Below are 17632 nucleotides of genomic sequence, written 5' to 3'. Positions count from 1 at the left end.
TTGCCCCTGCTGGCCCCAAATCGGGCTCCTCCCACTGTCTGTCAAGCCCCGCCCCCCGCCCGGGAAACCCAGGCCCGCTCAGGCTCTGTCCCCTCCTAGGCTGGAGCGGTGTCCCTCCCGCTGCCTGTCAAGACGCAAGCCCCGCCCACTCCCGGGGACTCGCTGAGCGCGCCTGGCGCCTGTCAGGCTCTAGGCCCCGCCCCCGCGCTCTCCCAGGCCAGTCGTGCTCTGCCAGTGAGCTTTGTGGGCCCGTCTGGGGTGCGTAAGCTGGAAAAAACCCCAGCTATACTGGGGTGGCGGGGCTGGGGCCCCCGGGAGCGGGAAGGCAAAGTGCTGTGCAGGGGTTAAAGAGCGTCCCCTGGGCGAGACCTGGGCTCAGATGCTTACTTGCCGGTGACCTTGGGCAAGTCAGGTAACCCCTGAGCCTCGGGTTTGGCCTGTGTGAAAAAGCAACCGTAACAGCCCTGCCTCCTGGCGCTGGTCAGAAGGAGACCCGGGCTTTAGCGGACTATCATTGGTGACTGAAAGTTGTAAAACGCTGAAAGCACGGTGTCTGGCGTGCGCACGTCTATTCCCTGCTTCTGCAAACATCCACCGAGGGCCTGATGTGTTCAGGCACCGGAAAATGGGTGGAGATACAGTGGTGAACTTTGTGGTACCTAGCGAGAGGTCAGTAAATGTAGCATTCATGGTCATGTCTTTACTGCCCCTCTTCTCTACCTGGCAGGGAGTAAGGTGTTTCTCTTCTCTGCTCTTGGGGCCTCAGTCTATATGTACAGACTGTATAAGGTATAATGCAGACAGACCAGTCCTCCCTTGTGCTGCCACATGGAGTCTAGGGGCATTTTAGGAGCCACTGACCAATCTGGCCCTGGGATCAAGTGACTCAGATGGAAAGCCATGGGCTAGTGAGGGCAGGAAGCGCTTGGCAAGGGTCAAGGGGTCAGCCCCTTGCCTCTGGGCAGGCATGAGTGTGTGACCTGCCAGGGACCTCACGTGAGGGAAGCAGATTCCACCACCTGCTAGAAACGCTTGGAGCAGGGAGCTGACCTCTGTCTGCCCATTTGTAGAAAGGGGTGACCCCTGCAGAGCCCCACCCACACAGTGATGGAGAGGGCCCGATGAGATAAAAAAGGGGGGGGGATATGTATAATTATCATTATCTCTTCCTGTGTCTCTCACTCACCCTTTCCAGGAAGTGGACAGAAGTCATGATCTGTGGACTCAGGTACGGGTTTGAGTGTCAACCTGCCACTTACTAGAAGTCATGGAACAGCTCCATGCCTCAGTTTACTTACCTGTCCCATGGGGGCAGTGAGGCCCTCTGAAATTAGTTCATGAGCTGAGGCTTGGAAGTATCCGGCTTAGGGCCTGACACTTCCTAAGTGCCCAGGAAATATACTGTGGGCCACCTCCTCCAGGAAGCCACCTCAGCCTTACCACTCCTGGTGTCTGGAGTGCTCTGTTCCAAATGGGGCCATGTGACCTTGGGCTAGTCATTTCATCTCGGAACCTGCTGCTTATCCATCTGGAAAATGGGCACCCAGCAGCAGCTACCTCCCTACCAGGACCGCAGGCCTGGTCCGGCGGGTTTTCTAGGTTCAGGCCTCTGCCATCCACTTGGACTTGCATGCTTCCCATACTCCCCCTCGCCCTCTCTGTTCCTTGCTAGGCTCAAGGGTCTTAGTGCTGTCCATCGAACATGCCAGTACCGGTCCTGCCTCGTAGGGCCTTCACCCTCGCCGTCTCCTCTGCCTGGACACCTTTCCCCGCCCAGATTCTGGGGGGGCTCCCTTCCAGCCTGCAAGCCTCCGCATAAATGAACTCCTCTAAAAGGCCTTCCGGTCATGCCCCCAAATCCGCGGTTATTCTCTTGCACGGGCTCGGGCCACCAATGCCTTTCCTATTTGCTCTGTTTTTAAGCCAGCTCTCCCTCTAGACCATCGGCCCTTCCTGAGCAGGAATCTTGCCCACTCATCCCCTGCCGCAGTCCTGATGCACAGCCCCGGGCCTGGTGCATAGTAGGTGCCTAATAAGTACCTGAGGAATGAACAAAGAGAGGATGAAAAGCACGCCACAGACATCGATGAGGTGACTCCAGTCCCGTGCCAGCCTCCCAGGCACCCATATGACTCAGACAAGGCCCTTCAGTTGGAGGAGTCGACGGTTAGTCAGGGAGCCTGACAGCCCAAGAATCACAAAACTCCGTGTGGGGCGCTATAAATAGATGCCCGAGCAAGAGTCTCAGGAAGGTGCCAGACACCGCCTGGGTGAGGTCAGGGAAGACTCCTCAGAGGAAGTGACTTTGAGACGGACCTTTAAGAATCCCTAGGAGCTTGTCAGGCAGAGAAGCAAGAAAGAGTCTCCCTGGCAAAGGGGCCACGTATGAGGGCCAGACTGGGGCGCAGAGCTGCGTTGCTGCCACGGGCGGAAACACCACGGGAGGGCTTCTTCTTCTCTTCCCGGCTAGTCACTGCAACATCTGCGGGCCACCCTCCGCCTCTAAGGAGCACAGTGAGGCTGAAGGACTCCACGATCCCCCAGAAACCAGAAGGGGTGTTTGATGGGGTCACAACAGGTTGCCTCGTACCCCGACTCTGAGAACAAAAGTCCCAAACCCCCTGTCGGTAGACTCAGGGAAACTGAGACACAGGGAGGGAAGAGGGTTAGGAGGTGGGTGGAGCAGAGGTGAGAGGGACCTGAATGGCAGAGGACTGGAAAGAGACGATTGTCTGAACCCAGGATTGGGGAAGCTCACTCATTCATTCATTCAACAACAATTTGTTGAGCACTTACTCCGGGCCTAGCACTGAAGGCACGACAATTGAACCAGACAGACACAACACGACTCCCCTGCCCTCGGGAAGGTGATGGTCTAGTGGGCAAACCAGACAAGCAAAATGCCTAAGTACCTTGCAGTCTGTCAGTGGATAAGAAGTGTTATGGGACAGAGGAGGGGAGGGAGACAGGGAGTGAGTCTGGGTGTGGGGGCCGTACTTCGAAAGATGGAGGGCCGGAAAAGCCTCACGGAAGGTGCCGTGTAAGCACAGAGCTGATGGTGGTGAGAGAGGAGTCATGAGGATGTCCGGGAGAAAGGCACGCAGGCGGAGGGGGAACAGCGGGTGCAAAGACTCTGAGGTGGATGGCTTCTAGGGGAATACCAGTGTGGCTGGAGTAGTGGGAGATGGGGGCCCCTGTTCTCACCCATATGGATCTCTTGTACATTCTCACCCACTCTTACACAAAACCCCACAAGCCCCCTTTCACACCTGTATAAGTACACACACCCCAAATACCCTTGCACACAGGAACACAGCAAGGGACACAAGTGTGACCATGAGTGTGGACGTGGCCACACAGCTGCAGAAACAGCCCACAGGCACAGCTGTGCCCACACCACCCTGACACCAGCGGAGGCCTCCAAGGTTGCTGACACACAGCGCCCTCTGGTGACATTTCTGGCATGGTGGCCGGACGCCTGCCGGTCACTTCACGGAGCCCTGGCAGCATCGGCCACCCTCTCACCTCCTCCTCCTCCTCGCTTTGCTTCCTGCCCCAGTTCCTCCACACCACAGCCAGAGAGCGCCTTCCAAAAGACACGGCGGCCCATGTCCCAAACCTGCCAGGGCTCCCTAAGTGGGGAACTTCCCCAGTCATCTCCCCCTTCCAGCCACTGCCAGCCCAAGTTTCCTCCCTAAACCTTTCTTTGCAAAAGCTGTTCCCTTGGCCAGGAAGGCCCTTCCCTGCCTTCTCCACCCGATGCATTCCTACCCTCCTTCAAGGCCCAGTTGTGAAATCGAAAGGGGAGGCTTTCCCTGACACACACCCCCTGCACCTCCACCCCAGCCCTCTCATCAAGGACCCTGGCTCTGCCAGTGGCCGCACCCCCATCTGCCTCTCCGTCGAACTTGCGCTCCTCCAAAGCGGGAGCTGGGACTGGGTCCTTCAGGCCCAGCACAGCGCCAGCGGGTGCTTCAAGGCCGTAGGAAGTTCCCCGGGAAGAGTAGGGCAGCAGGTGGGAGCCTGTTACTCAGAATCAGGCTCTGAAGTTACAGTGTACAGAGGAGAATGGTGAGGGGAAGGCAGGGGCTCACCTCCCTTGTTTACACTGTCACCACTCTCAAGTATCAGAAGGTGAACTCCTACAAGCTCAGTGACTCTGCTAGCAAAACAGCAGGTACTATTTTTAGAGCACCTACTGTGTGCTAATCCCTCAAAGCACATCACGTCCCAGGAACATGTCAAGGGGCTCAGGGGCTCTGGACACCCAGGAGCCTCAGTCCAGAGCCTGTGTGTCCCCAGGTCCTCAAAAGTGGCACTTCCTGCCCAGGAGGCAGGGACACGTGTTGAGGGACACCTGTCACACTCCAAGGCTGAGACTTAACGTGACCCAGCGAGGTCAGCACGGTTAGACGTCATCTCACAGACAAAGAAGCAGAGGCCCAAGGCTTCAAGCAGCTTCCTGATTCTCAGTGCCAGGAAGAATGAAACCAGACGTTTAACCCAGATCATCAGGACAGCCTACTGTGTATCAGGCATTTTACTAGAAGGTTCACGCTTGTTATCTAGAACCCAGGACGTCGGAGTTGTCTTATCACCAGGGTATGGGGAGGAGTGCAACATAGAGACAAGCAAGTTGCCCAGCCTGACCAAGGAGGAGAGAGGCAAGCTGCATAACACCCCAATATCTGCCTGCAAAGACTGCTTTTGAATCTAAAGGGCATCCTAACTCCCCCAGGAAGGAGCTGAGTGACCTTGAGCCAACCACGTGTCTCAGGCCTTGAAGATTAGCGCACCTGTTCTCTTTCAATGCTTCTGTGCCCTTTCAGCCATCCCCAAGCCTAGACTTACATCCTTCCTACGACAAGGGTCTCATGCCCTCACTGGAAGTGTCTTCCGTTCCTAGGAACTTCTGACCATTACCATCTTCTTCCTTAAGTCATGCTGAACTTTGCCTCTTGGAGATTCCAAACTTAAATCCATCCATCCATTTGACATATATTTCCTGAGCGTCCATTTGACATATATTTCCTGAGCATCTACTTTGGCCTGACTCCATGTTAAGGACTGAGGAGACAGGAAAGAACAAGATATACAAGGTCCCTGCCTTCGTGGAGCATAGCTCTGGGAGAGGTTGAGAAGGAAGGCAATGCATTAATGAAAGTAAATACATAAAATAATTTCAAATAGTGGGGCTATGAACAAAAGTAAAGCAGGTGACGTGGCAGAGAGGCACCATTAGACAGAGTGGTCAAGGAGGCCTTCCTGGAGGAAGTACCTTCTGAGCTCAGACTTGGGGATAAAAAAAGAGCCATGTGAAACTGAGGGTAGGAGCTGATTGAACATGGTCCATGGTACACAGTAGGAGCTCAGAGAAAGGTGAAGGGGACTTCTAGTTAATCATGAACTGAATGGGGATATTTTTCTCTTTTCCCTCCCAAAACCCCTCTACAAGGACAATAAAATAAAATGAAATAAAATAAATAAATCCTTAAGGCACAATTCACAAGGACAAAGAGAATAAGAAAGTCAATGACAGGGACAAGAGGAATCCACAACATTTTTGAAGCTGAAAAATGAATAGACAAATAGCAACCAACTTAGAGAGTGGAGGAGAGTAAAATCAGGGGTTTCAGAGGAGGGGGCCAATCCGAAACCAGACCACGGACATGCCAGACTCTTAGAAACACTCAGCCTGAGAGGCACCAGGTCCTTCTGGAGGTGGAGGGGCAGGTGGGAATGGAAACAAACTAAGGTAAGAGTTCGTGAAAGGAGGGACGCCCGAGTGCCTCAGTTGGTTGAGCGTCCGACTCTTGGTTCGGCTCAGGTCATGATCTCATGGTTCGTGGGATCAAGCCCCACGTTGGCCTCTATGCTGATGGAGCGGAGCCTGCTTGGGATTCTCTCCCTCTCTCTCTCTCTTTCTCTCTCTCCCTCTCCCTCTCTCTGACCCTCCCCCACTCGTCACCCTCCTTCTCTGTCTCTCTCTCAAATAAACATCAAAACAAAAAAAAGTTTGTAAAAGGAGCAGTTGTGCCTCCCAACTTCCGGAGACAAAGGTCATGAGCCTCCAGCTTGAAAGGATCCCCTGAGCACCCACCTTGACACAAAAAGGGAAAACAGTCAATTGTTAACTCCTGGCAACACAAATAACACAAAATAGAAAACTTAGTCCTAATGGGCTACAGCAGCGCAGCTGGAAACAATGTTGACTTAATCACAACATTGTAAACACCACACACTGATGTATCCAAAAATTTGAGGACGTCAGATTGAGTGCTTGGGGGGGAGAAGTACACGGGTCCATGTGTAAAAGAACGAAATCCTTGGAAGCTACCAGCTACTGTCTAAAATTGAAGAGAAAAAGAATAGCAATATAAGCATGCCATGGAGAGATGAGGAGAGCTAAAGGGGTTGGAGGCGGTCTCGCTAGAATATCAACTGTGGCCGGAAGGGACTTGGTCTGTTTGGGACGCCGCTGTGTCCTCAGTGCCCAGAACAGAGCCTGGCACACGGTCCACGCTCACCTCCCCACTTCCCGTTGTCAGGGGCGGGAGCAGGCAGCTCCCGGGTTTCTGTTGTCCTTCCTACAAGCCTCGTAATGCCGTCTAGCTTTAACCCTAGGTATATGTGTTGCTTTCATAAAAATTAAACGGAAACCTTCAGGAAAAACAAAAGGCCCGTGGGTCTAGAGCATAGTACCAGCGGGAGCGGGTAGAGGACTGGAAGGGCACGAGGTTAGGGGTCAGCAGGCCCAGGCCGTGGAAGGCCAAAATGGAATCATTTTGGAGTATCAGCAGTCATTCGGGACGCTCAGGCCTGCCGGCCACACGCTCCCCAGAAAAGCCACAGTGCCTCGCCAGAGCCCTGGGGATAAAGACCCCCCACACCCTCCTCCGCAGCTGGGCCCAGTGCTGCAGCCGCGCCCCCGCTGAAGGGCCAGCTGACCCCCGTCCTGACCGCTGCCTGCTCTCTGCGTGGAGTCGGGGCAGGCCATCCGATGCCCTGTGCCCGGGTACGGGGCCCCTTGGCAGGCTGGGCACCAGGGTCTGGTGGTCTCCAGCGTCTCCCGTGAAGGCGGCTCTGCCTGGGAGGAGGGGGCGCGGTGGAGACCCCCGGCCAGGGTCTGCTGTAGGCGGGCCAAAAAGGGACATACGTGCCCACCAGAGGGGACCCCGGCAGGGAGGCCGCTGCGTGGTGGCTCAGTCTCGGCTGGGGCGGCGACCTCAGAGCCCAGGGTCGCTCTAAGGGGCCTGCCTTGGAGATCACTGGGGCGGCACAGCCATCCAAGCCAAGCCAAGCACGGGGTCTGTCCCTGACAGCACCCTGCGTGGCGCTGAGGGCTTCCCACCTCCCCACGCTAAGAGGCCTCGGGAGGGATCTCCTAGGACCGGCTGTGCCCTTCCAGGCTAGAGTCAGGGCGCTGCCTGCAGTCCTGTGCTGGGGAAGCGCCCCTGCCTGAAATGCCCTTGGCCGCCACCCCCAGCCTGCCCCTGCTGCAGGTCAAGTCCACAGCCATCCCATCCTTCCAAATGGTCTGTTTCCGGCAACTGCACATCTTCCCGGTATAAGGGGAGAAAGGGTGTTCAGGTTGTCCATCCTGGGGAAACTGTCCTTTGGAGGGTTGCAGACGTTCTTTAGTGGAAAGAATCTTTCCCGGGGGGAGGCCCCAGTGAAGGACGGAGATTGATTCAGACATCTGGTGGGCAGGCGGCCACCGTGCCCCCGACGTGCTTAGACAAGTGGCTTCCTCAGCCCTCCTCCTAGGGATGAATTTCCACTGCCCCGGCTTTGGAGGTTAGTGCGTGTGCTTGGGGCTGGGGAGAACCCAGAAACGGCAGGAAGGATGTTTGGTCTCACACACTCGAGGTGCTCCCCCAGCCACGGCGTTGTTCTGGGAATGGCTCAGATCTGGGTCCGCTGCAGGGGTGGCTGCTGTGACCTCGTCCTTAGACACTGTGCAGGGGCAGGGAGCGAGGGCACTGTCGTGGTAGGAACTCTCCCTTCTGCTGGCTGTTTTCTGCCTTGCTCGAGCCATTGGGAAAGTTCGCCAAAAGTTGCTGCCTGGTTCACGTTGCTCAGTAGGAATGTAGGAAATACTCCCAGGGCGCCTGGGTGGCACAGTTGGTTAAGCATCTGACTCTTGATCTCGGCTCAGGTCATGATCTCGTGGTTTGTGAGTTCGAGCCCTGCATTGGGCTCTGCGCTGACAGTGTGGAGCCTGCTTGGGATTCTCTCCCTCCCTCTCTCTCTGCCCCTCCCCGACTCACTCTCTCTGTCTCTCTCAAAATAAATAAGAAAACTTTAAAAAAAAAATTAAAAAAGGAAATATTCCCGACAGCTCGGCCATGGCGACTTGTGGCAAAGAGGAATGTGTTGCCTTATTTATGCTTTTCTGTCAAACATTTCTGTAAGAACCAGGTGTTGTTTTTCACATATATTCAATATGTCACGGTTTATATGTCCCCCAAGCCAATGTTTATCTGATATTTTAATGTAAACAAACAGAATGTCATCATTGTTTGTAACCCTGCCTGTTCTTTACAGCTCAAATCCCACCTCTTACGAGCAGCCTTCCCGCAATACCCAAACTGAGAGCCTCACGGGACCTGACAGCATCTAGCGTCCCAAAACTCCAGAATCTAGTGGTATCAGAGGCTGTGTGTGTGTAGCAGTGTGTGGGAGGCAAAGGGGGACACAGCAAGACTTCCTTGGTTCTAAGCCAGCCCCAGTGTTTCACGGAGGAGTGAAAAACAGTGCCTCTAGGGTTTGACCCTGAGCCGAGTTCTAAGCCGGCATGGCCTCCCCAGCCCCCAGCCCCTCCTAAGTCCCAGCAGATATGTGTTGAGAAAGGAATGACGGTCAGAGACAGGGAAAGCCACAAAATCCACCCCGTCTGCTTATTTCCTGCTAAAATCATCCCCCTTAAACTCAGTTCCAATGCCCCCTAAACTCAGTGGTGTCAAATAACTATTTTATCACGCTCAGGGCACAGCAGGGGTGGCCTGCGTGTGACCCACCACATCTGTGGCCTCAGCCGGATTCACCACGAGGCCCCATTCACTTCCGTGTTGGGCACCCGGGCCAGGAGGACTCCAGGGCTGGGCCCGGCTTGGTCTTTGAACGGGAGCACCTACACATAGCCTCTTCCTGTGGCCACGGCTTCCTCCCGGCCTGGCAGATGGAGACCTAGGTGGAAGTTGTGTGGCCCTTTCTGATGCAGTGTGAGAAGTCACACGGGGTCACCTTTGCCTTACTCTATTGGTCAAAACAGCCCTACCAGTTTTAAGGACCGGAGACATAGACCCTGGCTCACCATGGGAAGAATGTCGGAGAACTTGCAGCCATTTTTATAAAACCTCCACAGCCCTTCTGCAGTCTACTGTGGACGGTGACCACAGAGCCACCTACCACACTTCCCAGTGTGTCAGCCACTCCTAGGGCAGGGCCCCTGGTGGGGACTTCCTTCTCCAGTGAGGAGCTGAGACAAGTCCAGATGGGACAGGAGTGAGGGACATGGTGGCAGAATCTGAGAAAGATCCAGAGGCCTCAGTGGCTGGCAGGAAGAAGGTGGAGGCCGAGGGAGGAGGCCAGAGTGATGAGGCTTCGGGCCTCCCACAGGTTCAGGGGAAGGGTGCCAATCACAGAGATAACACCGGGCTGGGCAGCAGGTGTGGGAAGAGAAGATAGTGAACTTGGTGGGAAACATGTGGAGTTGAAGGGTTTGACAGCCATCTCGTCCTTCTCGGCTGAGCGCCAGTCCACCTCCCCCAAGCCTTCTCGGCCGCTCCAGGAGGAATTACTGCTCCCTCCTCTGGGTTCCCGAAAACCCTGTGCTTATCTTCCTCATGCTGGATTGGAGCCCACAAGCCCAGGCCTAATGCATCTTGGGTCCCCAGCCTCATTCAAGGGCAAGAGAAAGGCACCCCCAGGGTGGAAAAACCACGGACGGTCGGTCTCCCTCAAGAGGCTGCCAAGCGTCCCTCCATTCACCAGTGCATGACCCCAGGCGAGTTCTGGGGTTTTGTAACTCTTCAGTGAGCCTCAGTTTCCTCCTCTGTAAAGAGGAGGTTTTACTGGTACTCATTTTAAAGAGTCAGGGGAGGACTAGAATGTGTTCAGCACATATCGCTCAACAGAGGCTTGGCTGTAGAATCAGCCCATTCCTGAGGCCCAGGGGCAGGAGGAGACCTCAGGATCTGGGCCAATTCAGTGGCCTCCTAGGGTCTTGAGCTGGACAGGTGGGTTCCCCTGAAGGATGTACCTCGGCCAGGACTTCCCTCAGGGGTGTCTGGTCTGACCCAAAGACAGACAGGCGATGAGTGGATGGGAGGCACTTCCCAAGAACCGGTGGGGCAGCCAGATTTAGCAAAGGGGGGAGGCCTATCCTGACCCGTAAGTTACTCAACACCCTCAGCTTGTGGAATCAGCGGTGGCTTCCCAGAGGAGGGGGAAATTTCAGTTCAAAATTCAAAAGGGCAAAGGTGTGAGAGTGAATAGTGTCTCCACCTCTGTCCCCCAGCCACCTGGGCACCCTCCAGGGACTCAGTGTTCCCGCATCCTTGCACGGACAAGGCAATATCTGGGCTTTTCTCAGGATCCTGCACGTCTCTTTGTGACTTAACATCCCCCTTCGGTCCTGCGTGCCCCTTCATCTCAGCACATGGAGAGCATCCTTATCCGTTTTGCAGCTGCAAAAAATCCACCGCATGTCGACCATAATGCACTTAGCAGGCCCCCTGCTGACTGGCATTTGGGTGCCTTCTAGTACTTCCCATTTACAACGAACGTCCTCACGCAAACAACTTTTCCCCCCGTGCCAGGATATCTGAGGCTGGTAGTCCCAGAAAGGGGGTGGCCAGGGCGAAGGAAGGGCACCTGCGTCTTAACACAGCCAGGTCATGCCTGCCCCGTGGCCTCCCACCCCCCACCCGGGGGCCCCAGCAGGGTGTCTGAGTCCGCCTGTTCCCGCCAGGAAGATTTTAATGAATAAAGCCATTTTTATAAACTGCTTGGGTGGGGAGGGCAGCCGGAGAAGCATCACGGCATGGAGAAGGGTCTGGAGACGGAGCGTATCAGTCAACAAGCTTGAAGGGCATGTCAAGGTGAAGTGGGGAGGGCATGAGGGACTGCCCAGCGGTATCGTGCTGGTCAGTGAGGATGTGCACATACTGTGCCCAGCAGCACAGAACAGCTGGCCACACAGGTTGGGGCGGGCCCCACGGAAGGGACAGAGCTGTGGGCCCGGTGGGGCCCAGCAGTCCAGCACTCAGGCCGAGGTGACAGCGTGCCTGCGAGCAAAGCCTGCTCTGCCACTCTGACGAGTGAGTCACTTGGTCTCTCCAAGCCTCAGTTGCCTCATCGGTAAAATGGGCCAACAGCCACTCCCCCGAGCGAGATAACTCCCTCAGGCCCAGGGCTCGGCACCTGCGAGGTGCTCAGGAAACAGTCACCGTTTGCCTCCAGGTGTTCTCGGCCCAGGCTGGCAGTGTGCACGAGCTGAGTGAACGCTGAACACGAGTGCGTGCACACGCCCATGCCCGTGCAAGAGAGCCCGCGGTGGTGTCTCAGTGCCACCCTTCTTGGGCTGCAGGACTTGGGGCGGCCGCATGGGCTCGCCAAGCCTCAGGGGCCTCACTTGGCAAATGAAATCAGATACCGGGTGCGGTGGTGAAGCTCGAAGGAGGGAGCATGTCCGAGCATGCCCGGCACACCAGAGTCTTGGAGGCGGGCGGGAGACGGGGATGGATGTGGTTCTGCCTCATGGGCAGGGCAGGGCGGGCGAGGGTATCTCTGAGGTCTCTTCTGGGCCACCCTCCCCTCCCAGGAGCAGCCCAGCCAAGCAGCCTAGGCCAGCTGGTTGGTTTTGATAAGTGAATTTTATAAGCAACAAACAACACAGAGATGCTTGGGCTCCAGTACAGGCTATGTCTCCCTCCGGGAGTTGCAGCCCGAGGGGACCTGAGTGTTGGGTTTGGGGGCCCTGGGGAGCTTCCGTTGGCTGGTGCCACTGGGAGTTCCAACCCGAGAGGCATGAGGTTTTGTTCTATCCACAAGGACAAAATAGAGTAATAAAGTAGCATTAGTCATAAGAATAGTAATGATAAAACACCCACTTACTGAGCATTTACGATGTTATTTAATCCTCAGACAAGCCCAAAAGAAATATTTGCAAAACACATTTCTGATAGAGGGCTCATACCCAGAATATACACAGAAGTCTTACAATTCAAAAATTAGAAAACAAACAACCCAATAAAAAATGTGCAAAAGATCCAAACAGACACTTCACCAAAGAAGAGACACGAATGGCAAATAAACACGTGAAAAGCTGAAAACAGCGTCATTAGTCACTAGGGGAAGGCAAATTAAAACCACAATGACGTTCTACTACACACCCATTCGAATGGGTGAAATTTAAAACACTGACAATTCCAAGTGTTGACCAGGATCCGCAGAAACCTTGCTGGCAGGGATGCACAATGGTATGGCCACCCCAGAAAACAGCTTGTGAGTCTCTTATGAAATTGAATATACACCTATCTACGAGCCATTCCACTCCAAAAGAAAGGAAAACCTTTCTTTACACACACACACACACACACACACACACACCTTGTATGTAAATATCAGTAGCATATTTTTGCATTATAATTAAAACCCAACTGTCCATGAACTTGTGAATGGAAGAACAAATTATGGCATATCCGTCTATGGAATACTATGCAGCAACTAAAAAGGAATGGGCTACAGATACAGGCAGCAACATGGCTGAGTCTCGAGTGCATTATGCTGAGTCAAAGAAGCCGCACTACAAAAGGTGACATTGGATACAATTCCATTTGTATGCCATCCGGACAGGTAACACTACAGTGACGCAAAACAGATCAGTGGTTGCCAGGGACTTGGGGTGGGAGGATTAGCTGCAAAAGGACCTGAGGAAAATTGGGGAGTGAAGACAATATTCTACAGGATGCTCGTGATGGTAGTAACGGAGCTGTGCGCTTTTGTCAAAAATCATCCAAATTACACTTACATGTATTAATTTTATGGGGTGTAAACTATACCTTAAAAGCTTGGGGAGGAGGAGGAAAGGCAGTCCGTAAATTAAAAAAAAAAAAAAAAAAAAAAAAAGCTTTGAGCAGCACAGAGCAGGGGGCGGGGGCGGGGAGGTGCGGGGAGACTCAATGCTCAGAAGGGTGACATCATGGGTCCAAGCCCTGATAGGACCCAACACACAGAGAGTGAGGATGAGGCTGGGGGGTGGGGGGGAATAGCAGCTGGGGGGTCTGGAGTTGGGGAAGAGAAGGACTAGAGGAGGCGGCAATGGCCCTTTGGGGCAGGCTGGGTGGGTGTCACAGCTGGGGATTCTGAGATTTCAAGGACTGCAGGGGAGGGGGACATATGACAGCTCTAACCGTTCACAGGGCAGCAGACCAGGAGCCTTCTCACCCCAAACTATAGCTCGGAGAAGTTAGGTCAGCCCTCAGGTCACACAGCCAAGCTGGAGGCAGAGCCTGGCCTCTTGACTCGAAAGTGAGTGCTCTTGCTCTAGGGACAGAAGGAATCTGTCTAGGGACAGAAGGAAGACAGGAATCCCTGAGGACCAGCTTCCCCTGCCCAACTTGATGTGCAACTCAGTCAAGTCACTTCCCCTCTCTAGGCCTCAGTTTCCACCTCTGTAAGATGGGACTCTAACAGAACCCATCAGGAAGAAAGAAAAGGCCAGGAGAGAGGAAGTGACTTATCTCCACCAGCCCAAACACCCACTCGCACACTGGATAAGGAAAATGAATTAGGAAGGTAAATCAGTGGCAAAAAGAGGAGGCTCCTTCCTTCTCCCTAGGCCTCAGTTTCCCCATTTGGCATGGGGGTTAATTGAGCTAAATGACAGGTGGCAAACAGGGGGCCATTTTGAGCACCCACATACATTTTGTTTTCCCCCCATGGTTGCTTTTTCCACCTTTACCCCTAACTTTTTTATGAAAAACTTCAGGCACACAAGAAGTTGGAGGCTCGGATGGCCATTGCTAACGCCTGGCCCACGTAGTCTCCTCTCTCGCCACCTCTCTCTCCCACACGTAGGTCTACGCTGTCTTCTGGATCACTTGAGGGTCAGTTACCGCCATCGTAACCTTTTGCTCCTAACCCTTCAGCATGTGTGCCCCGAGAACAAGAATAGTCTCACTTGTAGCCACACTATGATCATCCCACCTGAGAGAAAAGCTGTAATTCCATTTGATACGCAATTCATATTCCAGTCACTCCATTGTCTCCAAGATATCTTTTATGGCTGAATTTCTTTGTTTGAATCAGGATCTAGCCCAGATTCACTTATTCTATTTGGTTTTACCTACCCACCCTCCCCCCACCGCTAATTTTTTATTTTGAAAAAGTTTACATCTCCAGGGGGGTGGAAATGGCCAGAGTGGCTCAACGGATGCACACATGGTCTTCACCTGGATACGTCGATTCTCTGGATCTCTCGCTCTCCACCAACCATGTAAGGCTTAGCAGCAGACACACGTAATTGTGTTTGCTCATCAGTTGCCATCAGGTAAACATAAGAACAGCTCAATTTATTATTGATTTCCAGCTTCTGTTGAAACCCCAGGACAGAGGGCGCCTGGGTGGCTCAGTCGGTTCAGCATCCGACTTCGGCTCAGGTCATGATCTCACGGTCTGTGAGTTCGAGCCCCGCGTCGGGCTCTGTGCTGACAGCTCAGAGCCCGGAGCCTGCTTCGGATTCTGTGTCTCCCTCTCTCCCTACCCCTCCCCTGCTCATGCTCTGTCTCTCAAAAAATAGATAAATAAATAAATAAATGTTTTAAAAGAACAAAGAAAACTTGGGACAGGCTTCCCACATGGCACAGTCAGCTGGAGCGAGCAGCAGCTGCCCCTCTGGACAGGGCAAGAGTCCCCACTTTGCCACAATCCCCACCGCTCCCTTTTGTCTGACACCCAACCTGTCTCCCTCAATCGTCCGACCTGCCTAGACTCTGCGGACACAGCTCTTCCCGCTCAATCTCCTCCAGATGATCTCTGAGAGACTGGGTCTTCTCAGGAGGGAGCCATCCTTGCCCTTGGGAAGGTCCCGTCTGTCAGGTCCACCTGGTGGCTTGTCCCCTGCTTGGGATACCGGACTCGGGACTCAGCCTCACCTGGGTTCAAATCCCAGCGCACTACCTTGCCGCTGGGGACACTATGAACGGTGCTCAGTCTCTCCAAAGTCCTGTCCCCTCATCTGGAATGATCCCTGCTTCACACCCAGGGAGAGCGTGAGGATTTAATGGGATCACCCACATGCAGCACAGCACTCAGCACGGCGCCTGGCAGAGAAGGAGCTCTCGAGAGACGCTGTTGGTAGCAGAAGGCTTTTTGAGAAGGCAATTGCAAAGGTAGGCGACAACATCTGTACAAACATTCATCTCCAGGCAGCGAAACATTGGAAGTTGACCTAAACGCCCCACGACAGGGAACTGGTTAATTACGGTATCCATAAAATGGAAGAATCAGCAGCTGAGACAAAGATGTTATATTTAGACATGACCCAAATAGCCATCAATAAAGGACTGTGTCTAGGAGGATGGTTAGGGTCTCGTCATCTGTTAATGACATCATGATATTCATCAATGGAAAATGATGCAGCTGTAGCGTGAGGGTACCCACGATGTGCTCATACAGCAGGATCTCTGGGACATACTGGTAAGTGACACAGCACACTTAGCAGCTACCTGCTAACCGGGGGGTCAAAATGCGAAGAGAGAGGGGCACCCGAGTGGCTCAGTCGGGTAAGCCTGACTCTCGATCTCAGCTCAGGTCTTGATCTCAGGGTCACGGATTCGAGACTTCACACCGGATGTGGAGCTTACTGTAAAAAAAGGCGTGGGGGGATATACACGTGTATTTACCTAGCGTGTGGAAAAGTCTGAAAAATGCATAAGAAAGAAGAAAAACCGCTTCCCTGTGTGTGGTGGGGAACTGAGGACACGGAAGACGTGGTCATGAGGTAGATTGTTCTCAGTTACCCGCATTTATTCTGCCTCGGCTTTTGAAACATGTGAACTTATTACCTAGGCAAAAATTAACATTAAAAATGTTCTCCAAGAGGGGTTCCAGGCTGGCTTAGTCAGTTAGCTCAGGTCATGGTCTCACGGTTTGCGAGTTCGAACCCCGTGTCGGCCCGACACAGTAGACAGTGTAGACAGCCTGCTTAGAATTCTCTCTCTCTGCCTCCCCCCTGCCCCACTCATGCTCTCTCTCTCTCTCTCTCTCTCTCTCTCTCTCTCTGTCTCTCAAAAATAAATTTTAAAAAATTCTTAAAGAATGCTGTGTGGCTTCCATATATTAACAAAGAAAAATGCTCACAGTGTATTGTTAAAAGGAAAAAAAGAAACAGTACGAAATAGAGAATATGATTTGATTACATTTTTAAAATATTTCTTTATTTTGGGGTAGAGCGCAGGTTGGAGAGGGGCAGAGAGAGGACAGAGGATCTGAAGAGGGCTCTGTGCTGACAGCAGGTGTGGGGCTTGAACTCACGAACCGTGAGATCGTGACCTGAGCCACCCAGGTGCCCCTGATTTGAGTACACTTTTGTTGGAAAAAACACTCTGTGTACAGACCTCCATGAGAGCAGAGGTTTTGTCCACCTTATTTATTCGTTGTGATGTTCTCAGAATCCAGAGTGGCTCTATAAACAGTGGCTCCATAAACACTGAATGAGCAAGCGAATAAGCGAATGAGTGAATGAATGAATGGCTACAAGAGCAGGATGTCTAGAAGGACATGCGGCCGAACCGTGACCCGTGGTGGGCTTTGGAGGTAGGTTTGTGAGGGACTTTTATCGTGTTGATATTTTTGTGTCTCTTCTGAAATTTCTAAATGAGCACCCCTTGTGCATCTAATCAGGAAAGAAGAACAGTAAAGGCATTAAGAGGAAAAGTGAAGGGGCGTCTGGGGGGCTCAGTCGGTTAAGCGTCCGACTTCAGCTCACGTCATGATCTCATGATTCATGAGTTCAAGCCCCACATCAGGCTCTGTGCTGACAGCTCAGGTCCTGGAGCCTGCTTCGGACTCTGTGTCTCCCTCTCTCTCTGTCCCTCCCCTGCTCGCTCTCTTGCTTTCTCTCTCTCTCAAAAATGAATAAACATTAAAAAAATAAAAAATAAATAAAAAAGGAAAAGTGAAGGCTCTGTCCAGGGACCTGGGGGTGGCTGGAGTCCAGATGAGGTAAGGGGATGAGGGCTGGCCGGGAAGAATGTTGGGCTGGTGACCAGGGCAGGCATCCCCCGACATCCTACCCACACTCATTACATGCAGTCTTGGTGGAGCTGAGGTACCGGCGGGGGGGGGGGGGGGGGGGGAGGTAAGGCCCAGAGAAGGCCGGTGACTGACCTGGGTCTCACAGCAGAGCCAGGATGGACAATCCAAGCCTGTTCGGGTCTCAGCCTCCAACCTCAGGAAGTTGGACACTTGGTGAGGTTATTCACACCCCTTAACTATTTCACAGATGAGGAAACTGAGGCCCAGGGGTATAGAGCTAGAGAGGCTAAGAGCACGGGTCTGGAGACTAACAGGCTCAAATTCTAAACCCGTCACTTTACTCTCCAAGGAGCCTCCTTCTCATGAG

Source organism: Lynx canadensis, chromosome E1 (assembly GCF_007474595.2).
Source record: "Lynx canadensis isolate LIC74 chromosome E1, mLynCan4.pri.v2, whole genome shotgun sequence".
Lineage (NCBI taxonomy): Eukaryota > Metazoa > Chordata > Mammalia > Carnivora > Felidae > Lynx > Lynx canadensis.
The sequence above is the reverse complement of the archived record's forward strand: the minus strand, read 5'-3'. Positions refer to the sequence as shown.